We start from the raw sequence: 14,288 nt of genomic DNA, 5'->3' as shown, positions 1-14,288 counted from the left end.
CACACAACACACACACCACCACACACCACACACCTCTGCCCAGCTCCGTACAGGTGTAGCCTGCAGGTGGCACCTCCCACGGCAAGCGCAGCCAGCTGCCGCCGTGGAAGCCTGTTGGCTCTCCAGCCTGTGGCATATGCCGCACTACTGCTGCGGTCTTGGCTGGCGGGGCTGGGTGGGTGGCAGGGTGGGGGGTTTCCTCCTGGAAGCTGGTGGCAGCTCTGCTCTAACTAGTGACGGTGTTTACTTGGCACCGCCTCGCCCTAGAAAAGCAAACCCCGGGCAGGCCCAAGCAGGCCCGGGGGATGGAGCCAGTAGGCCGTGAAGGAGAGGTGCCCGCCACGCCCCTGCCTCACGGGGCCCAGGGCTGGAGACCACAGAGCCCTCCGCAGCCACGGCAGCCGAGCACAGGCCTGGACGTGAGCATGGCACCCAGCGTGGCACCCAGCCTCCACGTCCTCAGCCCCAGCCCTGGGTGCCAAGCAGTGGCCCCCGGCAGCAGACCCACCAGGCTGGCCCTGCACCCTGGCCAGGGGCTCCAGCCACCCTCAGCCATGCCCTGAGGCCACCAGGCATCAAGGAAAGGGGCAGGTTTCCAGCGTCCCAAGAGAAGCCCTTCCAGCAGCGCCAGCTCTCCGGGGGCTGACCCAGGTGCGGGGAAATTACCCGCAGGGGACGAGGACGCCTGGGCACCTGGGGACCCATACACCCAAAAGCACATGCCCCCTGTGATATTCAACACACAGCACACACACCCACACAAATACGACACACACATAGACACACAACACACACAGATACATACACACGCGGTGCACACACACCACACACAAACACATACACACACAAACACAACACACAGATACAGTGCACACACCACACACAAACACAACACACACAACGCACAAAACACACAGATACACACAGTACACACACACCACACAAAAACACACAGACACACAAACACAACACACACAGATACATACACACGCAGTACACACACCATACACAAACACAACACACAGACACACAACGCACATAATACACAGATACACACACAGTGCACACACACCACACACAAACACATACAGAGACACACAAACACAACACACACAGATACACAGACACACAGTGTGCACACACAACAGATACACACATCACACACACACCATGCACACACACGAGATACACAACACACACAGGCACACAATACACAGACCACACATCACATATATTCCACATGCACACATCACACAATGCGAATACCCAGACAACACACACTGTACACACATTCACATACAACACACACACACGCCTGCCCGGGTCTGCAGGGCAGGCAAGGCCAGCCCAGGCTGCTAGGGTGACTGAGTCCAGGCACCTGCCCCTCCAGCTTTGGCTACCCCATGATGCTGTAGACAGCTCTAGACACCAACCACTCCCCTGGGACTCGGCCGGGCACGGGGGGACTGGGCCACATGGAGGTGGCAGATGCAAGGGTGGGAAGGAAGTGGCACAACAGCCAGTGATTTGTGAAGACCCTAGGGGAGGGTGCCATGGGGGAAGGCAGACGGAAACTCTGAAAGGGGTGAGATGAGGTGGAGAGAAATCACAGGGAGAGTGGCCCTCAGAGGAGTGACAGGTAGGACCCGGCGTCACAGCTGCCGGCACCCCCCACCCTCTGGGCCCCAGCCCCTGCAACGCCCTCGGCCAGCCGCCAAGTGTGGTGAGGCAGCCCCTAATAAAAGGCCCCGGCCTACAGCACACACGGGTGGCTCAGAGCTGCTGGGAGACACCGTCCACCCCCACCAAGGAGAGGCCACAGCCACAGCAGCAAAGCGTGAGGGCGGCAGTCCCCGCAGCAGGCCGCCCGGCACCCCCCAGGGCCGCTGTGGATAGCAACATCTCCCAAGCCTGCGTGGCCCGGGCACCCAGCCCTGTGCCCAGCATGTTTCCCAGGCAACCATGCAGCTGTGGAGCCTGGGACCCGGCAGCGGCCGGCATGGGATGCCGCCAGGAGAGGAGCCACAGCATCCCCGCCTTGAGGTGCAGAACGGTCAGTTGGGCCCCCTTTGTGGGGGTACAGTGGTGAGCCTCTGTCAGCCGGCTGCCTCCACCTCTACCACACGCTGCCCAGCAAGACCAAATGCAGGACCAGGCATCAGCCATCGGGGGCTGGGCAGTGTTTATCCCCATTTCACAGATGGGGAAACTGAGTTCATTACATGACGACTTCATCCCAGGGCCCCACGTGGGACCTGAGCCCAGAGGCGGGGCAGCCCAGTGGGTGGGGAAGGAGAAATTCCTCTCCTGGAGATAGCCTGGCTTTGCCTCTGAGGAGGCCCCAAGCCCTCAGAGGGAGCCCCTAGGTGGGAAGACTCCCTCCCCTACCCAGGGGAGCTGGATGGAGGAGTGTGGGCTGGTCTCTCCCCGCTAAGTTCCTGGAAAAGGCAAGTCTAAGCCCCTCCTCACCGGTCTGTGCCCTTTCAGCCCCACCCATCAACCCTGCTGGCTCTCCAGCCCCAGGCCCCTCTGCTGGTGCTTGGGAAGGACTGGGTGGGGCTCAGGTAGAAGCCCCTTACTCACCCGCTGGAAGGCCCAGGCCTCCCTGTCCGTCATGGGAGGCACCTGTGACTCAAAGGCCACTGCCCTGAGCACACAAGAACCCTGGGAGCTGGTGCCTCCGGGGAGGGGAGGGACGTTGTTGCCAGAGAAACCCTGAGGCGTCTGTGCGGGCTCCTCCCTGGAAGCTTCAGAGCCCTGCGCAGCCCCAGCACTCACCAGGGGCCTCACCTGTATGATGCCCCGCCCCCCGGCCCCCCCCTCCCGGCCCTGCTGTGGGCAGGATGGGGTGGGGCACACACCTGGGGCGCTCCACCCTGCTAGGCCCTGAGGGGCTGTGGGGGACAGAGCAGGGGAAGGGTCTCCAGGCACCACCAAGTACCCCACCCTGGCTGGCAGGGGGCAGGCACGCACTTGGGGCACCCCGCCCATGCCCCTGCTGTGCTCCCGAAGAACAGCAGGGGAGGGCGGGGCCATCAGAGTCCCCAGCAAGCCCTCCCAGCTTGCCGCACCCCTCATTTCTACATCCCCTCCAGGGACCCCCCACCCAGCCAGCAGGGCCCAGCAGCTGCAGGCTTCCAGTCCGGAGCTGCTTCCGAACCTCGAAGCAGTTCTGTTTAAGGGGGGCCCATGGGGCACTTTGGGCCCGGCCAGGGGACTGACAGAGGCACAGCCGAGTCCAGTGGCACCAAACTCAACCCTGAAGGCCACTCAGCTGCTGGAGTAGAACCTATCTACTACCAAAAAAAGTTAAAAATTAGCCAGGCTGGGGTGGTCAGTCGGGGGAGGAGTAGTAACGGGAGGGCTGTGGGGGGCCCGGCTGCCGGCCTCCCTCTCTTGCTGGGCCCCACGGCCCCTACTCAGGGTGTTGGGTCGCTGGGTCCTTGTATGCCGAGCTTCCCCGCAGGCCATTAGGCCAGTTTTTCAACTAAGGGTGCTAATCAGTTTGCAGGGCAGGACAGGACATGCTGCCCCCACTCCCTGCCCCACTCCCAAAGCGGGCGCCTTGGGGCCCAGGGGTCCCCTTAGGGACAGGCAGCCTGTCTGACCCCTGAAAATCCAGGGTTCTCCCAGGGGACCTACATGGCCATGGGGGTGCCAGCAGGTGGCACCCTCTCCCCATTCTGGTGGGGTTGCCCGCAGGGCTGTGCTGCCCGTGGAGAGGGTGAGGTCCCTGACACTCATCACCTGCCCCCCAGAAAATGTGTCCCTTAGCTGGACGCGGCGGCTAATCCCAGCACTTTGGGAGTACAAGGCGGGTGGATCACGAGGTCAGGAGATAGAGACCATCCTGGCTAACACGGTGAAACCCTGTCTCCACTAAAAATACAAAAAAATTAGCTGCGCGTGATGGCGGGTGCCTGTAGTCCCAGCTACTCGGGAGGCTGAGGCAGGAGAATGGCGTGAACTCGGGAGGCGGAGCTTGCAGTGAGCCGAGATTGCGTCACTGCACTCCAGCCTGGGGGACAGAGCGAGACTCCGTCTCAAAAAAAAAAAAGAAAAAGAAAAAGAAAATGTGTCCTTCCAACCCGGAAAATCGCCCTAGGAAAACAAATCTGCTGCTGAGAAACTCCTTTTGGTGTTCAGATTGGAGCTGGGGGCAAAGGCTGGGAGGTGGCCTGGTCTCTCCAGCACTCAGGGTGTCCTGCCCCTCTGCAAGCAGCTGGGGGCAACAGTCCCTTGCTCCCCAGAGATTGCTCAACGCTGTCCCAGGCCAGGCCATGCTGCAGGTGGCCCCTATCCTTGGGCAGGTGGCTGGGGCCGGGCAGCCCCTGCAGAAGCTTCTTGGACCGTTGGCCTCAACACGGCCAGCAGGTGTCCAGGTATCCCAGATGAGGCCCTCGTGGGTTTATTCCCACCGCGGATGGGCTCAGGTTTGTGCTGTCCTGGGTGGGCTTTTGGGGACAGCCTGACTTTGTCCATCAATGTCAGAGAAGCAGGGGGATGTTCACCTGGCCCAGGGCTGTGCACAGAGCCTGAGACCTGCAAGAGGAGGCAAATTCCTACTGAGTGTCCCGACCATCCCCTACCCGCGTCCCTTCATGCTGGGTTGTGGCCCCCAAGTGGACAAAACGAGACAGCAGTGCTGCCATGGGGACACACCAGTTCCTCCCTACGCTCACCTGTTCTCTGACGAGAGGGAGCAGCCCCTGAGGCCTGTCTGGGGTGTTGGCTTCATGAGGGTTCACAGTGTTACCAACAAGAGCCTGCATGATCACAGAGCTCAAACATCACCCAGCCCTCAGCAGGCCCCACTCCCACAGAGCTCTGGGTTCAGGGTTCCAGGTGCAGGCCGAGGGTCCCCATGCACTTCAGCAGTTGTGCCAGCCCCAAATCAGCCTTCCTCCATGTCTACAGGGGGTGGCCCCAGCAGCCGGCTCAGGGGAGAGCTCTGGCAGGAGCTGTGTGTGGCTCCATGTTGCTCAGAAGAGAGCCCCTGGCTGGGCATGGTGGCTCACACCTGTATTCCTGTACTTTCAGAGGCTGAGGTGGGAGGATAGTTTGATGCCAGGAGTTTGAAACTGTCCTGGGAGACATGGCAAGACCCTAGCTCTACAAAAAAATTTAAAAATCAGCCAGGTGTGGTGGCATGTGCCTGTGGTCCCAGATACTCGGGAGGCCGAGGTGGGAGGATCACTTGAGCCTGGGAGGTCAAGGCTACAGAGAGCTGACATTGCACCATTACACTCCAGCCTGGGCAACAGAGTGAGATCCCACCTCAAACAAAAGGAGAGCCCTCCCTGCTCCCTGCCCTCCTGCTGTGAGAGGCTGCAGTGAGTACTTTCCCACAATAGAGGGGTGTGATGTGCTTCCCCCCACCACGGGGGCAGGGCAAAAAGTAGATAAATTGGTATTACAAGTGTTTTTGCAAAACAGCCAAATAATGCTATGGGGCTTCCTATGAAAAATAATTTCCTTCTCCTTTCCCAGAAGCAAGCACTCCCATTTCTAGCAGACTCCTTTGGTATTTACTCTGTGCCACTAAAAAGCACACTCCTATGGCCGCTCCCTGACCTGTCAGGTTTAGGGGTTCCCCGTGCACCCCCACCTCTTGGCTTGTCTGACCACATATGTCCTTCCCACCCTCCTCATAAACTCAATATTCAGAATTTACATGAAAACACTATTTACAGCTGACCCTGTAGGGTCTACAAATACTTTTCCTCTTGCTTTCCCCTTGCATTGTGTAATTTTTGGTGCTTATGAATAACTCAGCCTCAAATTTTCTTCCAATTGTCTAAATTTCCTGTGTACATACAAACGTCTGAGGCAGGTATTATCACTTTAGTCTTCTGGAAGAAATTCCTCCAGAATCTTCTCCCCTGCTCCAAACTGGGCTGACGCCAGAGGAAGGGTGGCATCCCAGGATCTCCCCAGCAGGGTCATTCTGGGCCTCCCAGTGCTTCTCCTCTGAGGGGAACCCCCTGTTCCCTCTTCTCTTTGTAGTTAGGCTCCTTTGTTTGGGGCACCACGTCCCTCAAGTGGCTCCATGAGAAAGGGCGCATGCCTGAAGGTGTCTTTATACCACCTGCTGTGTGAGCACTGGATGGTTAGTTTGGCTGGGTATAGAAGTCCAAATTGGGAGACATTTTCCTGGAGAACTGTAAAGGCCTTTCCACACTGTCTTCTAGCTCCTGGAGTTGCTCTTGAAAAGTCCAAGCATGCCAGCCTGGAAATACCATGAACTGTGTGTCCAGAAAGACCCACCAAAGACTTGTGCTCCAGGATAGACCACTTACAACTGATCAAGGCCGCATGGCTGGCGCTGGTCAGAAGGACACCAGCACCTCCAATGAGGTCAATGGGGACTCCCCTGAAGGCCAGGGGCTGTTACAGACAGCAATAGAGATGAGAAGATCCTAAAATAACAGAGGCTGGAGGGTGATGCTTAACTGCTATGAGATTGCAAATATCCTAATTAATGGAAGGGTCAGAGGGGCATCACCCTGGAGAGTTATGGAGATGATAAACATGGTGTCCCTGGGGCAGGATAGATGGGCAGTTGTCAACTTGTACTAGCAGAGTAAATGAAGGATGAGTGACTGATGGCGGTAGCCCCAATAAAAAGTCACAGTCTTTGCTGGGGTTTGGACCTGAGCCAGTCTTTAGACCTGGAAATGTTGACTGAAGAGGTTACCAGGAGGGACATGCAATATTCTGGCCAGCCCTTCTCCACAGGGACCTATAGGACCTGCACTGGGATAGGGGACTGCTGGACATTTGAGGACAGTGGGGTCAGGGTGACACAGATACCCAGAGAGCCAGAATGTCATCATGCCCCCACATTGGAGCAGTCATTGGCGGAGCTCTGCCCAAGCTGCAGTTCGCAGTGGTCCTTACCCCAGGCTCTAAATGAGGGCTGGGATTGACATGTGGGGAGGGGGCCACTGGGGCCCCCACATTGGACCCTTGGTCTGCAGGATAAGAGCTCTAATTATGATTCCATGGGGAAGGGCTGGGTGAGAAAAGGCCTCTGGGATACACATGCATCCAACAGGGCAGTGGTCTCGGGTGGCAGCGGTGTGCCCAGCACTCATCCACAGTGCCATGATGGTTGAAAACTTGGAAAGATTCCGAGGCCTACCTCATCCATAAAGTATTTAGAGGGGTGGTGATTGGGGTGTTGCTCGGAGGTTGGGGTGTTGCTCAGAGGTTGGGGAGTTGCTCAGTGGTCAGGGTGTTACGCAGTGGCTGGGGTGTTGCTCAGAGGTTGAGGAGTTGCTCAGTGGTCAGGGTGTTGTTTGGTGGTCAGGGTGTTGCTCGGTGGTCGGGGTGTTGCTCAGTGGCCGGGGTGTTCCTCGGAGGTCAGGGTGTTGCTCAGCAGTTGAGGTGTCGCTTGGCAGTGAGGGCATCGCTCGGTGGTTGGGGTGTCACTCCATGGTCGGGGTGTTGGTTGGGGTGTTGTTTGGTGGTCAGGGTGTTGCGTGGTGGCTGGGGTGTTGCATGGTGGTTGGAGTGTTGTTTGGTGGTTGGGGTGTTGCTCGGTGGTTGGGGTGTTGCTTGGCAGTCAGTGTGTTTCTTGGTGGTTGGGGTGTTGCTCCGTGGTCAGGTTGTTGCTCAGAGGTCGGGGTGCTGCTCAGTGGCCAGGGTGTTCCTAGGAGGTCAGGGTGTTTCTCGGCAGTTGGGGCATCACCTGGTGGTTGGAGCGTCGCTTGGTGGCTGGGGTGTCGCTCCATGGTCAGGGTGTTGCTTGGTGGTCAGAGTGTTGCTTGGTGGTTGGAGTGTTGCTCGGAGGTTGCGGTATTGCATGGTGGCCAGGGTGTTGTTCAGTTGCTGGAATGTTCCTGGGCCTCTGCTCCAGAGTGAAAGCCAGATGGTTGTCTCTGCACCACCTGCTGCAAGGAAAGAAGCACAGACCCTGGAGGCCTGTTGGGCTCTGGGAGGCAGCACAGCCACACTGAGGAATATGCTCTGACCCTGTCCCAGGTGGCAGGAAGAGGACACACAGCAGGGAAGGACTCGGCGGCAGGCCCAGGCTGAGGAGCAGAGAGCCCTCCCTGGGCCATCGCGGCTGGGAACCTGCTGGTGTTGCCCACAGCAGGGATGGGAAATGGGGCCAGGGGCTCATGGCAAGGCCCAGCATGAGAATCTCAGCCCAGGCCCCTGGGTTCTGAGCGAGGCTTTCATCTACAGCAGGGCAGGGAGCCACGCACTGCTATGGAGCGAATGTGTGTCCCACAGTTCATAGGTTGGAGCCTTCACCCCCTGCGTGGGCAGTCGGAGTAAGGAAGTGACGAAGGTGACAGGAGGTCCCAAGGCCAGACTCTGATCAGATGGGGCTGGTGTCCTAAGAAGGACACACACTAGAGAGCTGACTCTCACCACCCCAGGAGAGGCCGCATGAGGACACAGCATGGGGATGGCTCTCTCTCTGTCAGGACCCAGCCCTCGCCAGAAACCAAATCAGAGAACCTTGACCTCACCCTGGCAGCCCCAGGGCTGTGAGGAATGAGCACTGTCATTTAAGCCACCTTCCTATGGTGACTTGCCACACCAGCCCACGCAGACCGAGACACATAGCTTTTGAAAACCAAGTCCTGCTGGGCTACTGGACCCCAGTGGAGACAGACACCTGACCAGGCATGTCAGGGCATGAGGTGGCAAGAGCTGCCCACCGTGAGCTGACACAGCCAGGCCCACCCAACCCTAAGGTGGCATGCCCAGCAGAGTTCGCTGTGCAATGGACGTGGACGCGTGAGGACAGACGTGGGGAAGGCAGAAGGCACCACAGTGTGGGCAGGTGCCCAGGCCCAGTCCCACAGGGCCCACCCACCCTCGGGGGCTCTCCCAGGACCGCTGGAGGAGGGGTAGCTGGCCAGGCTTGGGTTACGGATGGATGGGCTCAGGGAGCACCGAAATGGGCGCAGCTGCATCCCAGTGCCTCTGGGGAGGCTCTGGAAGGCTGTGGTGCAGTCACCCTCAGGGGGACTCTGACACTGCCCCGGTCACCCTCGCGTGGGGGAAGGGAAGCAGCCTGAGGGGAGAATAAAAATGGAGTCATGGGCCGCAGCAAATGGCCTCTCTGGCTGGTTAGGAATCTACAAGAAAAAGATGGAGCCGTCAGGGAAAGGAGGCCTGGGCAGAGGCTTGTGGGGTGCGAGTGGGCTCCTGGGAGGCCTGGGCAGAGGTGTGCGGGGTGTGGGGGACTCCTGGGAGCAGAACAGTGCACGGTCTTTGTATCACAGTCTGTACCCTCCGGAGAGCATCTGCCGAGACACTGAGAAGCCACGCACACGGCACCGTCCGGCCCACCGGGCATCAGCCACCCCTGCTGGCCAGTAGTTCACCGACAAAGTGGCCATGATGGCAGATAGGCAAACTCTCAGGGACCCAGCAAGCGGTCCAGCTCTGTTCCCTGTCTCTCTCCATGCTGCACTCCTCCCCAGCCGTGCAGTTCCACAGCGGGGTCTCCTCCCTGGCCCCTGACCTCTGTGATGCACAGTTTGAGATGCAAACAAACTCCCTGAGTCGATGCAGTGGGGTGTGCGAGGGGCTCAAAGCTGACGCACCTGCACAGGAAACTCAGTCTGCCCTCCCCAGACGCCTGTTAGGCTGACCCTGGAGGCCCTGGGCCCAGGGGAGAGGAGCCCCCGCAGCCTGCAGAAGTAGGGAGGGGCTGCTGCAGAGGTTGCAGGTTTTCATGGCAACCAGTAGCGGGTCACTGGGCCCAGGGTGGAAACCGCTCAGCAGAGGCTCAGGGGAGAGACTCTGCGAGGGTGGGTGGGGCCAGGCAGGGGTGCGCTCCTTCAGCGTCATCACGGTCAGACAGTCCATCAGACAGACGCAGGGCGGGTGCAGGGTGGGGCCCAACTGAGGCTGGCACTGTGGCCTGGGAGGAGCCCCGCCTTGCACCACATGGCCATCTGGCAGGACGTGTCCACTGCCAACAGTGAGCCCAGCATGGGCCTCGGAGGCCCAGCAAGGCAGACTCGGGGCTTCCTGAGACCACCTGGAGTAGCACCCACTCAGCTCCCAGGGTGCCTGGTCGCCTCCACCCCATGCTCCCCATAAGGCCCAGGCCAACCTGAGCACAGCCCCCGCTCTGCCCTTCCCTGGCCCTGTCCTCATGGTGAAGTGGTCCCAACACCTGGCATTGTCCTCCCTGCACTGCTGTACCCGCTGCGGGACTGGCATGTGCCCCTCTGGCCCACCTGGCTGCCCAGTGAGTGGCTCAGGGTTGCAGGGTCTGAAGCCACACATGAATTGGGGGAAGGCTGGGGGCTGGGAACTGGGCCTTCCTCCTGTCTTGGGACCAAGGCCTCTGCTTGTGAGCCGCTGAACTGGGCCTGAGCCGACACCCTGGCTGGCCCCTTTCTTTTTTTTTTTTTTGAGACAGAGTTGTGCTCTGTCACTCAGGCTGGAGTGCAATGGCGCAATCTTGGCTCATTGCAAGCTCCGCCTCCTTGGTTCAAGCGATTCTCCTGCCTCAGCCTCCCGAATAGCTGGGATTACAGGCGCGTACCACCACACCCGGCTTATTTTGTATTTTCAGTAGAGACGGGGTTTTACCATGTTAGCCAGGGTAGTCTTGAACTCCTGACCTCTGGTGATCCACCCGCCTCAGCCTTCCAAAGTGCTGGGATTACAGGCACCCGGCCCCCTTTCTTTTTTTAATTTAATTTAATTTTAAGCTCCAGGATACACACGCAGGATGACGGGTTTGTTACACAGGTAAATGTGTGCCATGGATACACGTTTGTGTCCCACAATTCATAAGCTGGAGCCCTCACCCACCGTGTGGGCAAACTTGGAGTAAGGAAGTGACGAAGGTTACATGAGGTCATGAGGCCGGGCCCTGATAGGTTTGCTGTACCTATCAACCCATCACCTAGGTATTAAGCCCTGCATGCATTAGCTATTTTTCCTAATGCTCTCCCCCACTGCCCTCACCTGACTGGCCCCAGCGTGTGTTGTTTCCCTCCCTGTATCCATGTGTTCTCATTGTTCAGCTCCCATATAAGTGAGAACATGCAGTATTTGGTTCTCTCTTCCTGCATTAGTTTGCTGAGGATAATGGCTTCCAGCTCCCTCACATCCCTGCAAAGGACATGATCTCGTTCCTTTTTATGGCTGCATAGTATTCCATGGTGTATACATACTACATTTACTTTATCCAGTCTGTCATTGATGGACATTTGGGTTGATTTCATGTCCTTGCTATTGTGAACAGTGCTGCAGTGAACATACGCATGCATGTGTCTTTATAATAGAATGATTTCTATTCCTTTGGGTATATACCCAGTAATGGGACTGATGGGTCAGACGGTATTCCTGGTTCTAAATCTTCGAGGAATCGCCACACTGTCTTCCACAATGGTTGAACTAATTTACATTCCCACCAACAGTGTAAAAGTGCTCCTATTTCTCCACAACCTTGCCAGCATCTGTTGTTTCTTGACTTTTTAATAATCACGCTTCCGACTGGCATGAGATGGCATCTCGTTGCGGTTTTGATTTGCGTTTCTCTAATGATCAGTGATGTTGAGCTTTTTTTCATGTGTTTGTTGGCCGCACATATGTCTTCTTTTGAGAAATGTCTATTCATATCCTTTGCCTACTTTTTAATGAGGTTTTTTTTTCCTTATAAATTTGCTTAAGTTCCTTGTAGATTGTGGATATTAGGCCTTGTCAGATGGATAGATTGCAAAAATTTTCTCCCATTCTGTAGGTTGTCTGTTCACTCTGATGCTAGTTTCTTTGGCTGTGCAGAAGCTCTTTAGTTTAATTAGATCCCATTTGTCAATTTTTGCTTTTGTTGCAATTGCTTTTGGTGATTTCATCAAAAATCTTTGCCCGTGCCTATGTCTTGAATGGTGTTACCTAAATTCTTCTAGGGTTTGTATAGTTTTGAGTTTTACATTTTATTATTTAACCCATTTTGAGTTACTTTTTGTATAAGGTGTAAGGAAAGGATCCAGTTTCAGTTTTCTGCATATGACTAGTCAGTTCTCTCAGCACCATTTATTAAATAAGGAATAATTTCCCCATTGCTTGTTTTTGCCAGGTTTGTTGAAGATCAGATGTTGTAGATGTGTGGTTTTATTTCTGAGTTCTCTATTCTGTTCCATTTGTCAATGTGTCTGTTTTTGTGCCAGTACCATGCTGTTTTGGTTACTGTAGCCTTGTAGTATAGTTTGAAGTCAGGTAGTGTGGTACTTCCAGCTTTGTTCCTTTTGCTTAGGATTGTCTTGGCTATATGAGCTCTTTTCTGGTTCCATATGAATTTTAAAATAGTTTTTTTTTCTGATCTGTGAAGAATGCCAATGGTAGTTTAATGAGAATAGTATTGAACCTATACATTGCTTTGGGCAGTATGGCCATTTTCATGGTGTTGATTCTTCCTATCCATGAGCATGGAATGCCTTTCTGTCTGTTTGTGCTGGCTGGATGCTTTCTCTGGTGGTCAGGCCAGGACCTCCCTGCCATGTCTGCGTGTCCCTGCATGCCCCAAGCCCCGCCATTCCTCAGGATTGCCAGGCTGTCCTCTCGGTGACATTGCCCAGAGTCTCCACCGGAGGAGAAAGTCCCAAGGCTGTCTGCAGGCCATGACTGAAACGTCTTGTCCCCTCAAAGGCACGGTGGCTGAGCCCAGGAGCCGGGTCCCTCACGGCCAGAGAGACACACTTCCCCGACATTCTAGATGGACAGGGCCCTCCCAGAAAAAAACTCTCTCAGTGTTCAACGGTGTTTGTGCGTCAGCCCCGGGCCAGGAGCTGTGGTTCTGCTGGCCCCTGCGCGCCTAGAGACACAGGTGTTCTCCCCGACAAGGGGACGGGAGAAAGGGGACAGCCTGGTGTCCACCTGCCAGGACCTGGCTAAATGACAGTGGTACATCCACAGCATGAATTGGATACAGCCCCTGTTATGCTTGAGGAGAGTTTTTAATTTGTTTTTTGAGACAAGATCTGACTCCGCAGGATCACAGCTTACTGCAGCCTCAAACTCCTGGGCTCAAGCGATCCTTCTGCCTCAGCCTCTCCAGTAGCTGGGATCACGGGCATGTGCCATCATGCCTGGCTAAACTTTTTAAGGTTTTTTTTTTTTTTTTTTTTGTAGAGACAAGATCTCCTTGTGTTGCTCACGCTGGTCTCAAACTACTGGCCTCAAACGCTGAGTGCTTCCCAAAGTGCTGGGATTACAGGCGTGAGCCTCTGTGCCCGGCCGTGAAGACCTTTCAGTGATGCATTTCAGTCCATTCCTGCTGCCATAACAAAACACCTGAGCCTGGGTCATTGACACACAATAGACATTTATTTCTCATGCTTCTGGAGGCTGGAAGTCCAGGGTCTTGGTGCCAGCAGCCTCGGTGGGAGTGGGGGCTGCTCTCTGCCTCCCAGTGGGTGCCTCTTGCTGTGTCCTCTCCCGGCGGAAGGTGAGAGGACAAAGGGGAGGGGGCCTTGATGGTTTCCCAAGCGCTTCAATGGGGACCCTGGTGACTTAATCACCTTCCAAAGGCCCCATGTCTTATAACGATCTTCTTGGGTCTCAGGTTCCAACATATGAAGGCTGGGGACACACAAATTCAAACCACAGCAGTGACACCCAGGAAAACAGTTGTGACATGCTGTGACAAAGGAAAGCCGCAAAGCCACACGCGTGGACCTGATCTAAGTTACGTGATAGCGCAAGGGGGTGCATGGAGGACTGAGTGGGTGGTGATGCTGCCCCAGAGGCTGTCCCTGGGAACTGTGCGTGGGGACTTATCTGCGGAAAGGGTCTTTGTGGATGTAATTAAGGACCTCAACATAAGACCATCCTAGATTAGGGGTGGCCTGCAGCCCCTAGAGCTGACCTGGATGAGCATGGACCCTCCTCTGTGACCCCCAGATTCTGAGCTCTGGTCCCCCGAGCTGTGAGGAAACACATGTTGTTTTAGGCCACCCAGTGCAAGGTCACTGGTCCAGCAGCCCCGCGAGACTCCGAGGCCCACAGCTCAGCACAGCCACGTTTACCGAGTGCCCTCCGTACGCCAGCCACGGTTCTAACTGCTCAGCCTCCTGCAACCCTCGGAGGTGGAGATGGGCGGGGAACGCGGAATGCGCCTGGGCCTCACAGCTGGGGAGTGGAGCTGGGATGTGTGCCCCTGCACTGTGCGGCTTCTCTCCCCCAGAGGGTTTCAGACTTACACCCGGCCATCGCACTCCGCAGACTGGAAACTCGCAACTCAAACCCCTAAAAGTGAAAGCTGGGGTGCATTTTCTGTTTGCCTTGGAGGGACTCCCTAGGAT

The sequence above is a fragment of the Pan paniscus genome, chromosome 11 (assembly GCF_029289425.2).
Source record: "Pan paniscus chromosome 11, NHGRI_mPanPan1-v2.0_pri, whole genome shotgun sequence".
Taxonomy (NCBI): Eukaryota; Metazoa; Chordata; class Mammalia; order Primates; family Hominidae; genus Pan; species Pan paniscus.
The sequence above is the reverse complement of the archived record's forward strand: the minus strand, read 5'-3'. Positions refer to the sequence as shown.